The following is a 7,794-nucleotide window of genomic DNA, read 5'->3' on the forward strand; positions in this document are numbered from 1 at the left end:
TACAAACCACTGGTGTAAGTAAGTTCAAAGAGTGCAAAGGCCAAAGAACCTGGGGTCTGATGTTTAAAGGCAGGAAGCATCCAGCACAGGAGAAACACAAAAAGCAGGAAGACCCCCCCCCAGTCTGCTTCTTCCACCTTCTGCCTGCTTTTTCTAGCCAGCTGGTAGCCGATTGGATGGTGCCCATCCACACTGTGAGTGCGTCTTTCTGAGTGTGCGTTTTCCTCTCCGAGTCCACTGACTCAAATGTTAATCCCTTTTGGCAACACCTAGAAACGATATTTTGCATCCTTCAATCCAAACAAGTTAACACTTAATATTAATTACACTTAATGTGTAGTGATATAAAACCTTCCATTTAAGGTCAGTTAACTTTTAACAAGGGTATCAAAACATTTTGGTAGGGAAAAAAGTATCTTTTCAAAAAATTGTGCTGTGAAAACTGGGTATCACATGGAAAAGAATAAAGTTGCAATCCTATCTCAAATCATATATAAATTTAACTCTCAATATTTCAACGAATTAAATCTAAGGGTGAAAACACTAAATCTTTTACAAGTCATATAGCAGTAAATCTTTACATCTTTAGTTAGGCAATTGTTACTTAGATGAGACATAAAAAGTGTAAGCAGCAAAATAAAAAACAAATGAACCTGACTTTTGTCTAAAAATAAAATATGCTTACATATTTATTAAACATAATTCAATTTCTCTTAAAATATAAACAAATTATTTCACGTTCCACATTTAACTTCTGCACCATTTTGAGGAGGAATTTTTTTTTAATCCCAGGTTAGTATATCAAGATATTTAAAATTTTGCCTATGAAGAAACATGGTAAACACTTCCACAATCAAAAACAATGGAATCTTCAGCAAAAGATTAGTCTATTTAACATAAACAAAAACTATTTTATAGGTCTAAATTAAACAGAAATTGAAATAAAGAAAAATATTCACCTTGTAAGTATTACTAATTTTTATTTTTTATCAGTTTTTATTCTACTACTGAAGAATATGGATTGTCTTGTTTTAGAAAACATCTTAGAATGACTCCTTTAATCATTTTTATTTTTTAATCCTTCTTTATCAATGAGATACCTGACTTTTAAATAGTTGTGCTGGGATTCCTCCTGACTATCAAGTAACTCCTTAGGGAATGTCCTCAATGATCAGATGATAAAAGAGGAGGCTATGACCAAGAAATATTCTGGGTCTTCTACTTACACTCAAATGAGAACATCTGTCCTTTATCAGCTTTGAAAATGTTTGAAAACATGTAGTAGCTAGCATAAAGTACTTTAATATGAAGAATTTAGGATGGGATAAAATACAGAAGGCAAGTTTTTCAGTTTCGTGAATCAGGAAACCATAACATGAGTATACATCTTTATTTTATTATATAAACGTAGCTAATGTTGTCTACTTTTGTTTGTTTGTAATTTGATTCTTTGCCAGACTAGATCTTTTTCCTCTCAGTTATAAGGAGGCTTCATGTGCATACATCTCTGGATCTGCAAGAACAGAACTTTAGTGTTTGAATTCATTTTAGCAGTCCTAATCTCAGATCCAACTTTCGTGTTGATGCCTTTAGAAATAAAACAAATAAACTTTTCACTTCTCAAGTACAGAAGAGTCCAGTTTTCTTCGTACATTGAATGTGATGGGCAATATGGGCTGAAGAGTTTGCCAGAGGAAGAAACATGTTTGGTCTTGGAATTAACATGTATAATATTACAGAACACTCTACATTATCCATTAAATCAAAATCATTGTGATATCATCCTGACCCAAATAGAATAATGGGAAGGTTCTGTTTCAGAACTAATTTTTCTGAGGAGTTTTATTGACTAACCGGATCATCCATTGCTTTGTTCCCTTACTGGAATGGATAAAAAGCTATAAAGCATCATTTTTCTAGGAAATTATTGGAAATGAATTGATCTATTGCTTCTAGACAAGAAAATCATGTTAATCTAAAACAAAATGTGCTTTTCAATGGAGGTGATCCAAAGAGAAATTAGGATGATTAATTCAAGGCAAGAACAAGTCTGATGTCTGATTAAACTCCTGGCTGAATGTAGTGAAAATCTTCTTGATAATCATTAAGTGATAGGAGTCACAAGGACCATATTTGGTCATAGAAATATAAAAGATGGCATTAGAAGCTACGAGGATACTTACTATCCTTTGTTCATCCCAGTATCTGGCTTAGTTTATCAAGATTTTGTACAAGTGTTCTGTTAGAGTACCTACTTAAACACTTATAAAATGGCAAGAGTCATCACTAGCAACTAGAATCTGGATAGTTTTATTTGATAATTTATTTATAAGGATTTAAGAATTAGTTCATTCGGCCAAGCACCGTGGCTCACGCCTGTCATCCCAGCACTTCGGCAGGCTGAGGTGGGCGGATCATGAGGTCAGGAGATCGAGACCATCCTGGCTAACACGGTGAAACCCCGTCTCTACTAAAAATACAAAAAATTGGCCAGGCGTGGTGGCGGGCGCCTGTAGTCCCAGCTACTCGGGAGGCTGAGGCAGGAGAATGGCATGAACCCGAGAGGCGGAGCTTGCAGTGAGCCGAGATCGCACCACTGCACTCCAGGCTGGGCCACAGAGCGAGACTCCATCTCAAAAAAAAAAAAAAAAAAAGAGTCAGTTCATTCTAAACTTTGTACTGACAAATTGGAATGATTCTCAAACCAAGTACCAGGAAACTGAGACAACATAAAATTTTTCTAGAAAGTGAAAGTTACTGCTGAGTCTAAAAATTTCACCTACTCCAATTCTGAACTTATATGCCAGCCACAGTTTCCAGTTATTTCTACATCAAATTGGATAGTTTTTTTTTTTTTACTCTCAGTGACTTCAGAACAGAAGACTTCTTATGACTTATCACATAGGTAATATGTGTTAGCATTTTTTCATCTGACCATATCATGCATCAACTAAAACAGTAGGCAATATTACATACTGAATGATTTAAACGATAGTCATTTTTTATGTTTTATGTTTTTGTTTTTATGTTGGATATTTTCCTTTTGTATTATAATATTTTTCCTAGTTAGAAACAATAGTTTTAACTTTTATTTGTAAAAATTCAAATTTTCAATCAATAGTAGATAAATTCCAATTGAAAAATCAAACAATGCCTAACCTTTATTTCATGTATATTCCTAATAGAATATTAAGTATTGATAATTAGTGAATAGGAGCTGTGGTATTAACATGGACGCAACTAGGCTGTTGAGATTCTGCCTGTTAATTTACTTGTAAATAAACAATTAAAACCTGCTAGTACTGTCAAAAATTTTCAATTTTTTTTCCCCTTGGTCATGGGACAAACTACATTCTTGAGTTTGATGATAAGACTTCTCAAATGAAAACTGGTTAAAAAAAGTTTATTTCAAATGAAAATTTTCTGCTAAATATGCTGATGGAACAATGGAAGTAAAGCACATTCTCACAAAGAGAGATGGAAACTGCTCCATAACTTGTAATGAGAACTGTGTGGGTGCTGTAAATTGAATTTGAGCCATGGAAACTTTTGTCTGACATTGAAAAGAATCTGAAATTAAACAGGAGAATAAAAATTTGTCTAAGCAAATTTTGGCAACTGTTTCAGCAGCACTTATTTCTGGGCAGCATTTGTGGGTCATTCGGCAATAACATTCTCTATAGGTTTTCAGTGAATTGCTCTTAGTAAATTGGATGTCAGCGATTTTATTTTGGAAAACTTCTTTATAATTCAATGATGCTTTGAACTTTTAATTTATGACTCTAATTGTATAATAGGAGGTAGTCTAAGCAGAGTGTTGCCAGGAAAAGCTATTTCCAATAATACAGCTGAGAAGATATTCTGAAAAATCCTTCTGTTATGAAACACTAGAGATTGGCTATTAAAAAATGATTTACATCATTTTAAATATATGTCCTTGATGGAAGCAAACTAAAGGGAATATTCAAAGCTAAAAATAAAACAGGCAAAATCAAGGAAGCTCAGTGGTCTCTGATACTAATAAATGCCCTGAGAATCCAAAGACCTTAATATGTTGAAGGCAGGCTTGAGAAGATAAGGGAGAGCCTTGGATAAACACACAATGAGGAGTAGAGTCTAAAACTTCTACATCTATTCTGTCCAAAAAGATTTACATATTCGCTGAGGTAAAGAACTAGAAAAATAAAATTCACTTCTTAAAAGATAATAACAAGGAAATGTCTCCGTTGCTCCATGGTTTAAAGTGTTGGAAAAAACTCCCTCCAAAATCTCACAAGTACAATGAGCTCCTCAGGGAGTGCTGTGGCCACTAGTTTCATCATTGTATACTCCCCTAATAAAATATGCATATTTAATTCTCTACCAATAAAAACTTTAATCTACAATTTAAACTCTCTCCAAATAAATTTCTATTTCCATATGCTTTCACCACTAAATTCTGCCCAAATTTGAAAAAGCAATAAACATTACAGAAACTTGTCCCAAAAACTGGGAAAAAGAAAGCTCTTCCCAACTTATTATTGTATAAGGCCTTAATACCAAAATTTAATAAGGAACAGAAAGTAAAGTGATAATCCAGTTTTTTCAGTGAACATAAAAGCAAAATCCTAAACAAAAATTTTTAGAAAATCAACTCCTACAACATATAAAACCAATACAGAAATCAAACAAAAATATATTATATTGACCAGGATTTATTAGGACTACAGTGGTAGATAAACTTTCAACCACATTATCAAAACAAAAAGGTAAAAAAAAAAATAGTATGATCTTGATAGATGCAGAAAAAAAATCTAAAATCTAAAATCTAAAATAAAAAATGTAGCATCTGTCCATTAATATAAATCTTCTCAAACAAGAAAAGGCAGGGATACTCTCTCAAAGCCTATTTACAGACAGAGACACAAACAATGTGAGGAGTAAACAAAACACATTAATAAAAAATATTGAATGCTTATCATTTGGGATCATAGATTAAACAAAGATGACTGCTATAAGACTTTTATTTATTATGGTACTGAAACTCAAAATGATTGCATTATATCAAGAAAATATAAGGTTAAGTAGTATTATATAAGGAGGAAATATTCAAATTTTGATAGAAAAAAATAAACTTTTATTTTTCAAAATAATTTGATTACCTGCATAGAACACAAAAGGTTTTCTGAAAAACAGAAATACAAAGAAACAAGATATCTAAACTCAATTTGCTTAGTTTAGGCCTGAAAAAAGAACCTCAATTACATTTTTGTGTCTGTCAGTAAAATTAAAAAATATAATTAAAATATATTAAAGTTAAACATGTAAACAAAAACAAGGATATTTGGATATGAATATAACAATGATATAAAATTTACCCAGAGAAAATTTTAATTCTCAATGAAGATTGTTAGAAAAGATCTAGTTATGTAAAGATAATTTGCTTATGGGTGTGAAAGACCCATTACTGTAAAGGTATCAATTCTCTGTTAATTGATAAATTGAATGCAATTTAAAAATTTTTATGTGGTGTTTACTTATAAAGAACATTGACAAGCTGAACCTGAATGTTATAGAAAAGCAAAATAATAATGTAACCAAGACACTCCTGAGGAAGAGTAAGCAGGGTGGCCTGTCATTCTAGTTATCAATCTATTATAAAAACTACAGTGATTAAAATATTGTGTCATGAACATCATCATTTTAAAAAAGATCTATGATAGTTATTAGTGAACCCAGAAATTCAATATTACTTAGTTTATGTAAGAAGTAGAGTGTGTTTCAAAAGCCTAATTCTAACATTGGCATAATAAATTCATATTCCAATGCAGCAGTAAGGAGTTGATGCCACCTTTCAGCTGCTGGAACAATGTCAGTGGATGCCTGCTAAAATTCAAATCTTAAATAAGGTCAAATGTTTCACCACATACTATCAAAATGTCAAGATTTTAATTGAAAGTCACTCATTATAGCAAGAATCTATAAGATCTCATGTTAAATAAAATGAAAAAATCAACAGATACTAAAACTAAGATGACAGAAATATTTAAATGATCACAAAAGAAATTTAACATAGCCATTATTAACTGTTTCAACAAGCAATTATAAATACATTTGAAATAAATGTAAAGAAAAAGAAAATATAGCACAGAAATAGAAAGACACATAAAAAATAGAAGATTAAAAATGTGGAAACTTTAAAACTGAAAAATTCAATAGACAAAATAAAAATATATGTAAGTGTACTTGTATACTGAATATTGCAATATTAAAGAAAATCTAAATAAATAGCACCACAAAGTTTATACATTGGAAGAATTATGGTGAAGATGTAAATTCTACCCAAATTGAGAGAAATGTTCATTGCAATTCCTCTGAAAATTCCTGTAAGACTTTTCCAGACAAGTGTATTCTAAAAGTTGTATTGTAAAAGTTATATAGAGATGAGAGGAAATGAAAATAACTAAAGCAATACTATAGATAATAAAATGAGTAGACTCACTCTAGTCAACACGAAAACTTAACTATATAGCTACTATACTCATGACGGTATGGTTTTGAGAGGTAGAGGTACAACAAAGATAAACGAACGGAATGGAGTACCCAGAAATAACTTCCAAACAAGGACAGCCAACTGAGTTTTCACAAAGGTACAAAGCAATTCCTGGAGTAAGGATGGTACTTTTAACGAATGGCACTGAAGCCATTGGCTGTTTATAAGGGAAATAAAAAACCACACCCTACATTAATATTAAATAGAAATCAATCATAGACTTAAATATTAAATATGCCTTGGTTCAAGGAATAGAAAGTCACCAGTAAGGATGGCAATGCCAGTGGAACCAAGCTGCTTGAGGCTCTGGACTGCATCCTACCACAAACTTGTCCATCTGACAAGCCCCTGGTGGTATTGGTACTTTTCCTGTTGGCCAAGTGGAGACTGGTGTTCTCAAACCTGGTATGGTGGTCACCTTTGCTCCAGTCAATGTGACAACTGAAGTAAAATCTGTAGAAATGCACCATGAAGCTTTGAGTGAAGCTCTTCCTAGGGACCATGTGGGCCTCAATGTCAAGAAAGTGTCTGTCAAGGATGTTCGTCCTAGCAACGTCGCTGGGGACAGCAAAAACGACCCACAAATGGAAGCAGCTGGCTTCACTGCTCAGGTGATTATCCTGAACCATCCAGGCCAGTTCAGCACTGGCTATGCCCCTGTACTGGATTGCCACACGGCTCACTTTGCACGCAAGTTTGCTGAGCTGAAGGAAAAGATTGATATCTGTTCTGGTAAAAAGCTGGAAGACAGCCCTAAATTCCTGAAGTCTGGTGATGCTGCCATCGTTGATATGGTTCCTGGTGAGCACATGTGTGTTGAGAGCTTCTCAGACTATCCACCTCTGGGTCACTTTGCTGCTCCTGATATGAGAGAGACAGTTGCCACGGGTGTCATCAAACCATTGGACAAGAAGGCTGCTGGAGCTGGCAAGGTCACCAAGTCTTCACGGAAAGCTCAGAAGGATAAATGAATCTTATGCATAATGCCTGCCACCCCGGTCTTAATCAGTGGTGGAACAACAGCCTCAGAACAGTTTGTTTCAATTGGCCATTTAAGTTTAGTAATAAAAGACGGGTTAATGATAACGATGCATCGTGAAACCTTCAGAAGGAAAGGAGAATGTTTTGTGGACCACTTTGGTTTTCTTTTTTGGGTGTGACAGGTTTAAATTATTAGTTTTTAAAATCAGTACTTTTTAATGGAAACAACTTGACCAAAAATTTATCACAGAATTTTGAGACCCATTAAAAAAGTTTAATGA

At 33.4% G+C, this 7,794-nt stretch overlaps 1 pseudogene; it reads left to right on the plus strand.

Moving 5' to 3' along the window:
* The first annotated feature begins 6,766 nt into the window (after window positions 1-6,766).
* LOC129022610 (elongation factor 1-alpha 1-like) lies at window positions 6,767-7,503 on the plus strand (annotated as a pseudogene).
* Window positions 7,504-7,794: the final 291 nt, after the last annotated feature.

The sequence above is a fragment of the Pongo pygmaeus genome, chromosome 22, assembly GCF_028885625.2.
Source record: "Pongo pygmaeus isolate AG05252 chromosome 22, NHGRI_mPonPyg2-v2.0_pri, whole genome shotgun sequence".
Taxonomy (NCBI): Eukaryota; Metazoa; Chordata; class Mammalia; order Primates; family Hominidae; genus Pongo; species Pongo pygmaeus.